Source organism: Saccoglossus kowalevskii, chromosome 4, assembly GCF_978046115.1.
Source record: "Saccoglossus kowalevskii chromosome 4, keSacKowa6.1, whole genome shotgun sequence".
Taxonomy (NCBI): Eukaryota; Metazoa; Hemichordata; class Enteropneusta; family Harrimaniidae; genus Saccoglossus; species Saccoglossus kowalevskii.
Window position 1 is genome coordinate 5,322,531 of NC_140644.1, and position 15,193 is coordinate 5,337,723.

The 15,193-nt window shown below is 38.4% G+C and overlaps 1 long non-coding RNA gene across 1 annotated transcript; it reads right to left on the reverse strand.

The window, feature by feature from the left end:
- Positions 1 to 3,846: 3,846 nt before the first annotated feature.
- Positions 3,847 to 3,962, reverse strand: LOC144357990 (uncharacterized). Its single transcript, XR_014929140.1, has 2 exons — positions 3,916 to 3,962; positions 3,847 to 3,885 (listed from the first exon to the last, which is right to left on the reverse strand). It is a non-coding gene; the product is annotated as an uncharacterized LOC144357990 (long non-coding RNA).
- Between the last annotated feature and the right edge of the window lie 11,231 nt (positions 3,963 to 15,193).

Below are 15,193 nucleotides of genomic sequence, written 5' to 3' on the forward strand. Positions count from 1 at the left end.
GTTATATGCTTTCTCCTGGGCCTCTCCCCATACAACTTTGTTAGGTTGTCCTTTCCTTAGTAGGTCACTCAAGGGTGCTGCAATAGTTGCGAATAAGGGGATGTTGTCTCTGTAGTACTTGACCAGCCCAAAGAATGATCGGACACCTTTCTTGGTCGCTGGTTTTTGCGCTTCTCGAATTTTCTCCATATTGTCGTGACTTGGACTCACCCAATTGTGTCCAATTTCATGACCCAGGAATTCTACTGATGTTGCACCCAGAACACACTTGGATGGTCTAGCTGTTATGTCCGCTGCCCTTAGTCTTCGTAACAACTCAAATAATACTTGAACATGCTCATCCCAGCAGCTTGAATAAACTATCAGGTTATCTATATAGCTTCCAACCCCCTCCATACCTGACAGTAATTTCCTGATTCCCCGCACCAGAGTAGCTCCCGAATTCTTCATTCCAATTGGCATCTTTAAAAATTCATAAGTTCCATCGGGAGTAACAAATGCTGTCTTTGGTATATCTTCTTCAGCTACTGGTATCTGCCAATAACCCTTACTTAAATCAATTTTTGACAGGAACTTACTATTATGTAGCCTCTGAAATATGTCCCCTGTTGTTACTATTGGCTCAGGGTCGGTTACAGTGACCATATTTAATTTCCTATAGTCTACACATCCTTCTTCTTTACAATCACCAATGGTGACGCATATGGTGATGTGGACTTCCTGATTACTCCCATTTTTAACATATCTTCAATATCTTGCCTAAGGTTCTCCCTTATTGCATATGGTAGTGAGTATGGCTTAGATCGTATTGGTGTATCATTTGTCAGGTCAATCTTATGACTGATTATCTTGGTCTTTCCTGGCAAGTCAGTAAACACCTTAACATAAGTATTGACTAAATCCACCAGTTCTTTTCTCTGGTGTTCTGTCAGGTCTGTACCAATTTGAACATCTTTACCTGACTCCTTGGGTTTACAAGTTCCTAACTCTAGAAGATATCATCTTCGTCTACAGCATTCTCTTCATCTGACTCGTTGCACCCTGCTGTAGCTGCGTGCACAGCATTCATCAGGTCTATGGCCGTATTTGGTGAGTAACTTGTCTCACTTCCATCTGGTTGAGGTGACGTCTCCCGCTCAACATACAACTTTAATATATTTACATATTTGCATCACCTATTACCTGCTCCACCACATAAGGACCCTTCCACTGCATTAACAGCTTGTTGTTGTCAGTTGGCAGCAAAATTAACACCTTATCTCCTTCCTTAAGCACTCGTTTCTTCGTTTTACGATCATAGTAACACTTGTATCGGTTCTGTGCCTTTTGTAATTCCTTTCAAGCAATCTCTAAAGTCTGTTTTAACCGATCTCTCAACTCAAACACATACTGGTAACTATTAACTATCTCAGGAGTATCGCTTTCTTTGGTCCATAACTCTTTAAGGATCTTCATTGGGCCTCTAACCGTTCGACCATATAACAGCTCCAATGGGGAAAAACCAGTTGACTCCTGTGGTACCTCTCTATATGCGAAGAGTAAAGCACTAATATACCGATGCCATTGCCTTGGTAGTTCATGGCACAACCGCTTTAACATCTTCTTCAAAGTACCATTAAACTTTTCCACCAGTCCATTACAAATGGGGTGATAGGGCGTAGACGTCAGTCTCTTAATGCTGAGCAATCTTGATACTTCTTGCATGCATTCTGACACAAACTGAGTCCCCATGTCACTTAGTACTTCTTGTGGAACCCCCAATTGGCTATAAAAGTCAATCAACGCCTCGGCTACAGTCTCTGTATCTATATTTTTAAGTGGAACCGTCTCTGGATACCGTGTAGCATAGTCCACCATAGTTAAGGTGTATCGATGACCCCCGTCACTGGCTGGCGTAATTGGTCCAACCAAATTTATAGCCACACGCTTGAATGGCATATCAATTAAAGGCATCTTACCTAATGGGGCCTTCACAACTGATCCCTTTGAAACAGTCTTCTGGCACACATCACACGACCTACAAAAACTGGTAACATCTTGATGTAGCCCAGGCCAATAAAAGCTAGTCACAATCCGATCTTCTGTCTTCTTTATCCCCATGTGTCCACCAAATATTGAATCATGGTCAATCTCCATAACACAAGTCCTCAACAGTTTCGGCACAACCACTTGACATACTGTCTTGCCTCCTGGAACTGAACGATCCCGATACACACAATATAGCAAGCCTCCATATACCTGGAACTCGGTTGTATGGTGCCCTCTCACTTCTGGTTCTCTCTTATTATAATACTTCTTCAACGATGTGTCTGCTTGCTGCATCTCGATTAATTTGTCTTTTGTTACATGTGCTCCAGTCTTTACATCACACACTTTGAGCGGCTTCACCTTACCAGATTTCTTCGCTTGCGCTCTGGTTGTTACTGCTCCACTCACATTCCACACTGGATCCGGGTCATCTGGTGGTCTTGCTTCGGGCACATTCCCAACAATTAACTCATAGATTGGGTCCTGCACACATAATGCTTCAACCGTGCCTCTCAAATATGGCGTATCAATTTCCACCATGGCGACTGGAACCCTTCTTACAGTACGATCAACCATCAATATATGACCCATCTTTTTTGTATACTAGTCATCTGGTACCAAACTCTTCTTGACTATAATGCCATTACACCCAGTGTCTCTCAACATGGTCACAGCTGTGTCACCAACCTTCCCTTGACCCACAGGCAAAGTCCTGTCCTCCACAACACCACTTCGATCCATACATGCACCATTCACAACCTTTAACTGCTCCCCCGATGCCAACAATAAATGGTCCTTCTCAATCATTTTAGGCACATCACTGTTAATTTGAACAGCACAGCTAGCACTGATATTAGACTCCTCTTTAACCACTGCAGCTGCACCAGTAGTAGTGCTGGGTTTGACACTCTTTCTTTCTTGACCCCTGTGTTGTCCACTACGGCAGAACTTAGCCACATGTCTTATGGCACCACACTGAAGGCACTGTTCACCTTTGTCATGGTTGACATCAGTAACGCGGGATGGACATTGTGCTGCTCGATGACCAACACCATAACATACATAACACCAGATACTACTATCCTGTCCCACATCAGTATTTCTAATGGCAGTCTTATTATTGTTACGCCTCACCTGGTCCTTTGTGGATAACTGTCGACCATGTGCCACTCGGTACTGCTTTGCTATTACTGCCAACTCATCTAAATATTTGGGTGCTCTTTCTTTAAGATAAACTGCAAGATCTCTTGTACAGGCACCAATAAACTGCTCCTTCACCATCAAGTCGGTAACACCATCATATGTTGCTGTAGTGCCTGACAACTCAACCCATTTAGCAAAATAATTCTTAAGCCGCACAATTAACTGGTCAGGACTCTCGGAACTTTCAGCTTTAATTTCACGGAATCACTTCCTGTACCCATCCTCTGTGAAATCGTATCTTGTCAACAGCGCCACCTTCACACGATCATAGTCAACTGCATCAGTGTCGGACATCCTGGTCATACTTCCAGTGCTCTACCAGTCAACAGCGCACTCAATTGTGTGGCCCATCCATCTCTATGCCAACTCGCATTTGTTGCAAACCTCTCAAACCACAATAAATAACTATCAAGTTCGTCCTTACCATCAACAAATGCAGGCAACTTTGGTGACTGTGCATCACTGACCACATTTCGTTGACCGCCAAAATCAACCTGTTGGAACTCCGGCATTGCTGCTTTCAGCTCTAATTTCCTCAACTCAAATTCTCTTTCCTTTTCCGCTGTTATGCTTCCGCTTCCAGCCGTAACTTTTCCTTTCTTTCTTCAATCTCCATTTTCCTTACCTCTGCTTCCCTTTCCTTTTCTCGCTGTTCTGCTTCCATTCGCAATTTCTCTCTTTCACCTGCTTCCGCTTCCAGCCGTAACTGTTCCTTTCTTTCCTCAATCTCCCTCTCCTTTTCTCGCTGTTCTGCTTCCACTTCCAGAGGTAACTTTTCCTTTCTTTACTCAATCTCCATTTTCCTCACCTCTACTTTTATTTCCATTTTTGCCTTTCTCTCTTCCCTCGCCGCTTGTCTGTCATCCCGCTGAGAACTCAATTGCTCCAAAATAAATTTCCTTTTGTCTTCTCCAGTCATTCCCAGTTCATCCGCCCATTCCATCAACTCTTGTTTCGACATATCTTTCATCTCGCTGGCCATGTCTTCTATATGTTCACTGTTCCCGGACGAGCCCCCAGATGTCACACGCAACGTAATATTACCGTAATTGGTATAGTACAGGTGTGATGGTTCAAATACCAAAATGGCAACAGTAACAGAAAGACTTCCCTGGCGGCGATGATAAAATACGAACACGGAGCCAACAGATGAGGTTTCAACTGGTACTGGTATTATTATACACTGCAAACATCAAGTACAATAGCGCGGTAAAACTCCACTACTCCAATGACTAGATACTTAAACTCCAATACAATTCAACGAGATCTCCGATCTGATCTCAGTGCTGAACAGCTCCCCTATATATACCCCCACTGTCTATAAATAGACTATTGCCTCCTACAGTGTTCTATTACCTATTCAACCAGTTTCTAAAAAAAAATCTAGAATATTCCACCCAGACACAGTACGGTTCTAGAACATTCTCAGTGACACGGAAGTGGTAAATAAGTCGTATGCGACAAACATAAATATTGAAAATTGTAATTTAATGTGGAAGAAATGTACACTGGTTTTTCAAATTAGTCAGAGAGGCACAACGTAATATATCTTCTTAGGGTTGGTTTGTTTTCACACCATTATTTTGATTATTATTTTTGATCATTGAAATTATTAGGTTTACAGAACTGAACCATGCTGATTATATTATTATCTTTCGCCGCCATTTTTGCGTTGCTGCAACTCAAAATGCAAATAATCTTTCTATTGATGGAAAGTTTGGATCTGCCTTAATTTTGAAATCCTTATATTCCCAGAACAGTGAGACATATGTGGCTGATATTAGATATACGTATACATAGCAGAAGTATTTTCATATTTGGCAATACCCCCCCCAGAATAATGCAAATTGTATTATTTGTATATAAGGAATGCCATGAATTCATACCGATTACTACTGACTTGTTATTGTTCACAGAGGAAAAGATATTTGGGAAAAAAAGCATCTAGCTAATAGCCCCATGTGTATATTTAGATATATTGCAAACATGCATTTAGTTTTACTTAATATATCACAGTAAATGAGGTCAAAGAAGCCATCCGCAAATTAAAGAATTACAAATCTCCGGGCGAAGATGGTGTATGTCCCGAGATGTTGAATACAGAGGAACAGGAGACGCCTCTTATTCTCCAACGCAGTACGGTGGCCAACAAGTGACAACGTATATATATATATAAATCATCGCCGCAAAATTCTATTATTTCCCGGCCAAAATTTATTATTTGACGACCAAACACTATTTCTTCACGGCAAAACTATAATATTTGACGGAAAAACACTATTAGCTCACGGCGAAACGCTCTAATTTGACGGCAAAACTTTAATTAGCTGCGGCAAAGTTCTGTTACTCCGCAACAAAACTCTATCACTTGTCGCGGCAAAACTCTTCGCATCACGGCAAAACAGTTAATAAACCGTGTCGACATTGACCAGTTATGCATTTGATTGATTGAAAAATGGCTTCAAGAAGTGAGAATTATGGGATATCATGGCAACTTCCGCCATGAGAGATTGAGGGTTTTACCGTGACGCGCCGCGACAAGTGATAGAGTTTTGTTGCGACGTAACAGAGCTTTGCCGCAACTAATTAAACTTTTGCTGTCAAATTGTTGAGTTTGCCTGGAAGTAATAGTGTTTTCCCATGAAATAATAGAGTTTTGCCGTGAAATAATAGAGTTTTGCCGTGAAATAACAGAGTTTTGCCGTGAAATAATAGAGTTTTGCCGTGAAATAATAGAGTTTTGCCGTGAAATAATAGAGTTTTGCCGTGAAATAATAGAGTTTTGCCGTGAAATAATAGAGTTTTGCCGTGAAATAATAGAGTTTTGCCGTGAAATAATAGAGTTTTGCCGTGAAATAATAGAGTTTTGCCTTGAAATAACTGAGTTTTGCCTTGAAATAATTGAGTTTTGCCTTCAAATTGTGGAGTTTTGCCATGAAGTAATATTGTTTTGCTGTCAAATAATAAAGTTTTGCCGTGAAATAATAGAGTTTTGCCGCGATGAGTTAAATATATGTTGTCACTTGTGGGCAACCGTACCCAACGTATCCTGCAGGATATATTGAACCAGGAGATAACCCAGCTGACTGGACAACTGGTTTTATCATCAAGTAGCCTAAGAAAAGGGACCTAGAAGAATGCAACCATTGGAGAGGCTTAATATGTCCTACTTCTAAAAGAACAGATAGGCTTTAGAGAAGGGAGATCATGCATTGATGACATTTTCATCTTTCGTCAGATACATGAATAGAACAACCCACCTAACGTGTTCTGCATTGACTTTGACCGAGCTCCCCTAGGGTAAACGAAAATCTCTGGGCCTTAAATTTTGAAAATTAATTTGAGGATATAATTCGAAAAATGTCATGCAAGTTGTATGGCAATTATATATAAAATATTTTTGTTTTCGATTTAAACCTAAGTATACAATGATATAAATGACATGTGTGACGTAGAATTCACTTGCACATTAGTTATGCATACTTTGGTGGTTATGTAACCATATGAATATGTATAAAACTGCATTTTGAGAGCGCACAAATAATTGCCACTATGCTAAATATAAACGATACTATTGTCACTATAATCGTGTGGTGATTATTATCACACCGCCAGACACTGATACATACTAACCTTGCGAGATAGCGTCATGTAAAGTTGGTGGCATTGGGTCGGAAACCACAATACGTATAGCGTACATTATTACACCCAACAATAACATGAACTTATCCATTGCTACGTTGGAGATGGAGATTAATATATTATATATATTATTAGAGTGAATCGTACTTGTCACACGTAATAGCCATCTGCTGTTCTGTTACAATCTATTTATCAATTGCAGCATTCAACTCTTTAGTCACGTGACAGACTAACAGATGGTTCGAAACCATAGATGTTGACCACACCCAACCCTTTAAGGTGGGAAATTCGTGGGCAAATATATATATATATATATATATATATATATATATATATATATATATATATATATTAAAAATAAACACTGACATACACATCATTTAATCTAAACTCAATAGTCATATAGAGATTTTAAAAAATGTACTACATAACTGCTACTGACGCAGGCCAGCTGTTGGCTTTTCTTTGCAGCGTCAAGCAACAACAAAAAACAAAACAAAAACGCGCTAACGTATACACATTAGTTGATTGAGTAGAGCTTTTGCTCGTGCAAACTTGTTCAGGTGTTTGTTTCAAGACGGTGTCTATGGTAAAGTTACGTTGAATTTAAATCGAAGTATGGATGCAAGCTATGATTTGATAGGTCGAAACAAGTGAAATAGGAAAGGCGCTGTTTGGTTTGAACAATTAATACCAACTAGTGATCAAACGTAAACCAGTCAGTTACACATACTATTTGAAAGTACACATACTCAAAATAACAAGGTCACGTGAACCAGGGTGAAACAAACACAAGGTGATACTCGGCCACTTATAGTGGGAAATATTATTTCACGGAGAAAGACGCCACAAGTCACGGGATGGACAGAATATACCTGACGTACGACGTGTACCTGAAATATCAACTGTGCCTAGAAAGCGAACACATTTTTTAAATTTTACAAAAAACAATTGCTACAGCTGGGACAATGGATTCACTCGACAGCCCACATACTTTTTCGTTCCCCGTTCAATTTTACCCATATTTAATATAACATTTGAAAAGTGATGTAAACTTTCTACTCCGTTCACGTGGCTAATGCATCCAGCAGCATCAATCTCAGAGAATTTACGGTAAAAACCTATTTTCAAGAACAAAGGCGCCGCTCATTCCGTGCGCCCCATTTATGAGTTGACGACAAGGGAAAGTTAACGACTGGCTAACTGCGCAGGTATTAGTGCCAACACCATTTCATACAATTACATGGTAGACACTGCCACACTCAGATCTAATCATTCACAGTGTCCATCTTATATATGGCATCCGAACCATTTTTTGCAGTAAACACGAGAAAAACATCCATTAAAATAGTAATTTTTTAATCATTTACCCTTGGTTTCTATGGTAACAATGTTCAATAATATCTAAGAAAACACTTTAACATGAATATTATTTAAAAAAATGGAGAAGAATAATACGAACTGGGTAAAAATAGGCCAATTGGCCTGTCGCTCAATGGTTTTTGCCCAAAAAACGAATGTCATGTAATTTTGGGGTACGGGAAATAAAGTGTTACTGCCATAGTTAAAAGGAATGTGTTTTTTGTGTGTTTTAGACAGTTTATAACTCTATTATAACATATTAGTAATATACACATTTATTTTAAATAAACCATTCTTAGGTATGTGCATTATTAAAAATCATCACTGAATTGCACATGTTCTTAGTTTGCATGTCTGTACATTTGTCAGTGTTTTTAATAACTTGTGAGGAAAAAAATATTTGGGGAAATTATGCTTAAAATTTATACTTCAGCATTAGAAAAAGTATTTCATTTTCCTGATTTTTATTACCACTCTGTTCACAATTTGTGTTAATGGTTGGTGTTTTAGGATGTGTGTATCTGCCTCTTTCAACATACAAATCATGGTTGCTGGTCTAAAGTTTTGCCACAGTAATTCAATGTTTAAAAATAGTAAAAAAAGTGATGGAAAGTCCAACAATATAACCCTAATTAAAAAAACTAACGCGTTGCTTGAAAACAGGAGAGGTAAAATGCTGATTTAGTTTAGGGCTCTGTGAGAAAGATACGAGTCCCCCCAAACGCCCTCTACAGTTTCATTTTATAACCCACAATCCTTTGCAAAATAAAATGTGGAGTTAACACATTTCTTCCATATAGTATAGTATTATTAGTAAGTATGCTTCATAGCAGTAATCTTTATTAAAATTGCAAAATGTGATAGAAATATCCTGCTCACCATTCGTACAAGAATATGCTTTTGTGAAACAGTCAGGCTCTAATGAATTATTAATTCGTACCTCAAATTTTGTTTTGCTTACTATACATAACACATAACCACGTCTCATCTCCCAGTACCATCGTAGGACTCACCTTGTCTGCAACCTGCCAAAATGGTACAGGCATTATTTCTAGGTACATTGACCAAGTCAGCCTGCTATAATGGTCTACACGTTATTTTAATTACCCATGACTTTAAATACGTGACAATTACGAGAGAAGAAATATTCGCAACTTTGTACTGGATAACAAGATTTGACGGTTCAGTCTCAATAGAGAGAATGTTTTGAAATCAGACATGCCTTTGCAATATACAATGTCTACCAGAAGTGATATAAAAGTCACGTGTTCATTATATTGGTTGTGATTGGCGTAGTTGATTCAATAATTACCGAGCATTTCACCGATCATTTATCTTTTGTTTGTTTTTACCCAACCAGCCGTTTATGCGGAATTATGACAGAAATCCGTTGGTTTTGGTGGATAGTTGCAGAAGTTGCACCTACTTTTATTTTATTTATCATGCGATTGAACTGGACAACAACAACAACAATAACAACAACAATACAATCGGGAATAACATCAGCAATAATGGACCTCGTTTGCGACTAACAACAAATTATTTTAAATTAGAATAATTCTTTAAATTGACTGAATTAAGCCACAAATTGTAGGAGATTGAATGCAAAATATACGTATAGTTGATTGTAATTATTATTACAGTTAATTGAGCACTCGCAGCATGAAAGTCTTTAATGAAATACCAAGACTAATTACATGACTATTTTATGAAGAAATACAAGCAGAAATATCCATAACAATTGTAATTTTTACAACCCATCATAGTTCACTAAGAAAAAAAACTATGCTTTGTGTGCATGCAACCACCACACGTTGACAGATGTGAATATAACTTCTACAATAGAACTAGCTACGTAAGTATACTCAACTACAGTTCCTGCTACTGTAGATACCATACGAATTACGGTCTCTCGCACTGAATCACGGAAAACTCATTAACATTCAACATGGTGTCCAAATAGTAAATACATGTATTAAACTCAGTTGATACACAACTATGCCCTATGTACTTTCTGTGATAACCATTATTGCATTCTATCGCGTTATTTACAGCTATATTACACACTTCTACAGAACAATACGAGTAGAAGCCGTTAAGGCAAATACAGCGAAATCGTACTGAAAATGCATTTATTTATTCATTTATACATCCATTAATCAATAGGTTTCCCAAGCTACACATATGTTCTATAAATAAGTTCAGATACACAGTTATAAGCAAAATAACATTAAAAGAAACTACACATTCACTCAACTACAAACTATAATAGCTTAGTCAATGTTTTTATAACCGAAAAATGTTTGTTTTCTATTACTATTCATATATCGACATTTTGTTTGACGACATTCACTGAACTAATAATATCTGGATACAAATAAAAAATGGCATTCAATTTAACCAGTTTTCAGTGTGGTAATAACTATGCATTATAATTAATTATAATTTCTAACCCATAATGCACCATACATGAGGAAATATGTGAATTCGGCGTTAACGTTGCAAGGGTATCTACTAAACTTTGTGTTCTTCCTTCACAGTGCCGGCAACATCAAATCTTGTACGTGTTATAAAAGCCGTCGAATCCTCGCTCCGCTTGATGTATCGTCTGACGAGTAAGCCAATTGCAGTCACTGTGAGGGCGCCAACGATAATTCCTACACTGACCCCTATTGCCATTTTAGATGAATCGTGCACTGAAAATATTACAAATTAATTGCATAAATTTATCTACATGGACAACATAAATAAATAATGATTCTGAAGAATAATCTTCCCACCATGTCATTTTATGTGTCAAATGTTGAGTTATGAGATGACATAGTGGACATGATTGTTCAATAAGATTATACCGAGCATTCGTAATATCTCCACAAACTCGCCCAAGAACGAAAACAAATATTTCATGATGAATTCAACAAGCTGAGTGTGGCTCTACAACAAAATATCAAGAAAAATCTTTCTAGCAATAAACAGTGACAACACATTTATCAACGACGGCCTGTATGTTCCAAAAAATGCAACAGCGTAATTGCAACTATATTTTATAATTTTTATTTATTGTTTAATATACCCTCACCAATAGTATCTATTCATATATTCATACGTACCGGGTTTATTAAATGAATCTGTGTGTGCGCCTCTGAACGACCAATGCCCTGTAGATGGTGCGGTTGGCAAATCACTGGGTACGGTGCTCGTCTTCACAGGTGTTTTTCGTGCTCCCTGAGATGGTGACACTGTATTTGGGTAAAAACAATCAAAGATGTTATCAATCCAAACACGGATATTGTGAATAAAACTGTGTTATGTGTATATAACGAAATATAGCAATTAAAATTGTATCTCCGAGTTATGTTTTGGAAGTCCATTTTTTTATATTCATCTACCATCCAAATGTTGTCTCTGTAGAGCAGTGGACCGGTCTAAAATATCGAAAGAAGAATTGTAGATTTGAAGACAACGAGAGACAGGCATGAGGACTCACCATTGTGATATTCATGTGGCAGGGTGCCCTTGGTGATCGATATCATAATGTGGCCGTTAGCGGACAACTGTAGAAGTAACAATGAGTAACTGCCATCATTTGTTACAGTAATATCCATGACAGGCATACCGTGTGTGTCGATTTCCACCAGGTTCCACGGACCACCACTCTTAGCATCGTGCGCAAGAAGATTATACTTGAAGTCTATGCCGAGAATTATATCTTCTCCAGGGATTTCCGCAACTTTAACCAGATTCTTAGCTTCTAACGCTGGTCCCAACCATGGTCCCTCGAGGCTACGACGTGTCCATAATTGATGATCTTTTCCAACTGCTATATAAGAACCATCGGCCAGTAAAGATATTGATATAACGCAGCAAGTATCCGATAGACGTTGATGCCAACCTGGTAGCCCATTAATAGTTTTTATGTACAGATAATTATCTTGTGCAACTCCTACAAGTGAACCATCCTCTAGTAACACAACGTCTACCACACAGCACGTGCCCGGTACTGGCCCATTATATTCATAAACACCATCGACCGCTTCACCGATATACAAGCTGAGGTCACTACCGACAGTTATCACATCGTGCACGTTTCTTTTCCCTGACAATATATCAGTGGCATGTTCCACTTCCTCGGCTGTTTCAATCGTTGGATGAGGTTCTTCTATAATTAACACACAAGGTAAACCAAGTTAGAATACCTCAAATTACGACGAACATATCCTTTGCAAATCAGTTGAGGAAGTTTTGGAGTAAATATTTTATTTTAGTAATCAAAACACTCATGGTAATTACGTCTGTTACACCAATGTAGCAGATAAATTGGCCATATTGGCATAGCAGCAACGTGTGATATATTATATTGGCAAATAAAATATACTATGCCCCAATTTGTTCATTGCGTTTCATCATTAGTGCAAATCACAAGACAACATTACCCTATAATATTCCATTATTACTGATCCTGTACAGTAAATATGCGTGACTGTAGACGTCAAAGGGCAGCGGCCGTCGCGCCAAGTTCTGTTCGATACAAAACGCGTGTAAAATATATTGTTTTACATGAATTTTGAACACGCGTTGCGCGACGACCACCGCCGTTTGAAGGAAGTGAAGCAAAACAATAATCTAAACAAACACATGAGAAATATAATAAAGTTTGACAACTGACTGACTGACTGTGCGTGCATGATATGAATGAGCAAACTCAGTTGCTGCAATTCACAAATACAACGCAACACATTACTATATATATTACGTAAAAACTACAAAGTATCATCAAAGTATTTGTGTTTGTCTGTTTGGTGATCGTTGGGAAGCTTCATTCGGTCTTCTCTGCTATATATGTCAGCTGGTTGTACCATTATTTGTACTGGTGCATCGTGAGGTAAATGAAAGTAGTCGTCATCAATAATTCGTAGTCTGTGTCACGCATCTGATATTATTTGTGTAGCTAGTGTAACATATCTAGCAAATTTGTTTTCAATTACCTTCACCACAGTTTTCTCCGGGGAGTCCAATGTTGCATCTACCCCATGATGCTTCAGGATTTGCTGTCATACAATACACCATAGGGCCTTCATCAGGATTTCGGCAGTAGTTGTGATCACCAATCCCACTGTGAGGGAAGTTATCTGGTGTATACAGTCCACCAGATTCCGTCCATTTGAGGCATGGATCGCCATTGACTGTTACAGCCTTGGTACCGCGGTAATCTCTACCTCGTGGGTCCCGGAAACACTCTCCTGCAAAAAAGTACGACTTCCAGTATCACTCATGTAAGTTATAACACGATATACATCATTTAGGAACATCGATAAAACCAACATACACTAAGACCACCCCGTTATATTGTATAGCCGAAACGAGGATTCTTTATAAAAAAATGTTCGCATGATTTTCAAATAAAATATAAACAGCGATTTTGAAATTATTGGATGCATTAAAAGACTTGCCTTCTTGAGGTGAAATATCTGCCAGGTCAAAGAAAACCAATCCACACACAGCTAAAATATAGTATGAACTATCAGACTCATGTGGTCTAGGTGCTAGTATTGGATCTCCATTGTCAATTCTCGCAATATCGATAAACTCGTAGTCTGCAAAGTCGTGGTCCATCGGAACCCAGAAGCTTCCTGCCTCCGGGCGTCCATTGCGGACGAGGTGAAATGTGTCATCAATTCCTAACAGTACTTGACCCTGTCCAAACACTTCTACTTTCAAGATATTTCCAGATCCTTCTATCGGCTTATGCCACCACCCACTTGACGTTTCGTGGTCAGGCGTTGCCATTGCCACTTTATTATCGGTAGTGATGCCAAGAAGTCGTCCGTCTGGCATAGTTGCCAGGGATATGATACAACATGACCCGGAGTAAGGTCCTAACCAAATTGATTTCATATCCACATGGGGGGTGAAATCAACATACACCATATTATCAGTTCCAACGCCTATAATTCTTGTATTCACATACACGGAGACGTCTATTATACCGTAGCTACCGTTGATAGGCCCATAAAGCATATGAGCTTCTTCTAATTTAGACAAGTACAGTTGGTAGTCCGACATAACAACTAAAATGTCGAATTGGTCTAACGCATCTCTCCGCTGTCGGCCCATTGATGGCTCAGCGTTATCAGGAATATCAATCAACGACTTCGCTGTCATTTCTACTGTAAACAAATAAACTGCAGATTATTGCAGGTGTGGTAATTATTTTGATTTAGGTAATTCGATTGAATACTAACACCTGTGATTATAGAACATAACGATTATGATCATGAAAAAATAGCATTACCGCCACGCCCTGGAAATTCTCTTTTCTCCAAACTCTTGATGAATTCTTCATTAGATACCAAATCAGCCAGCTTATCACCTATGGGTGCTGGCAAATAGAAACTCATATGTGTCAATGTTATAAAATCACATTGAGTTATTGTAATCATTCCACTATATAAGTTGTACTTTACTCATTCTTTTAGGAGTCTCATATATTCTAATGACCACCCAAAAATATGTCTTACCATCAATTAGTATATCTCGTATTGTTTCGGTGTTTATACGTCGTGTAGTGCAACCTATTATCAAAAGCACTACCCACCAGAGGTCACACATCGTGGGCAAAATCAGTATCAGATCGAAATATCTATAAACAAGATTAAGTGTCTCAATAAATATTTCTTGTGGCGTCATACGTGAATTATATATTTATATATTATACATAGAATCAAAAATAAAATGATATACTTTACACGTCTTAGAATGGTTCGCTCCCAGATTGTGGTGTTTCCGATTTCCGATTCTCTGTATGTAACTATTATCGTACTTACCGTCGAAATAGAACAGGTATAATAGACAATCTCAAAAGTGTAAAATAAAAATTAAAACGATTTTGAGGCTATGGAGTAAATATTGTAACAGGTGGCGACTTTTAATGGGCGTTGTCTCCTTTTCTCAACATATA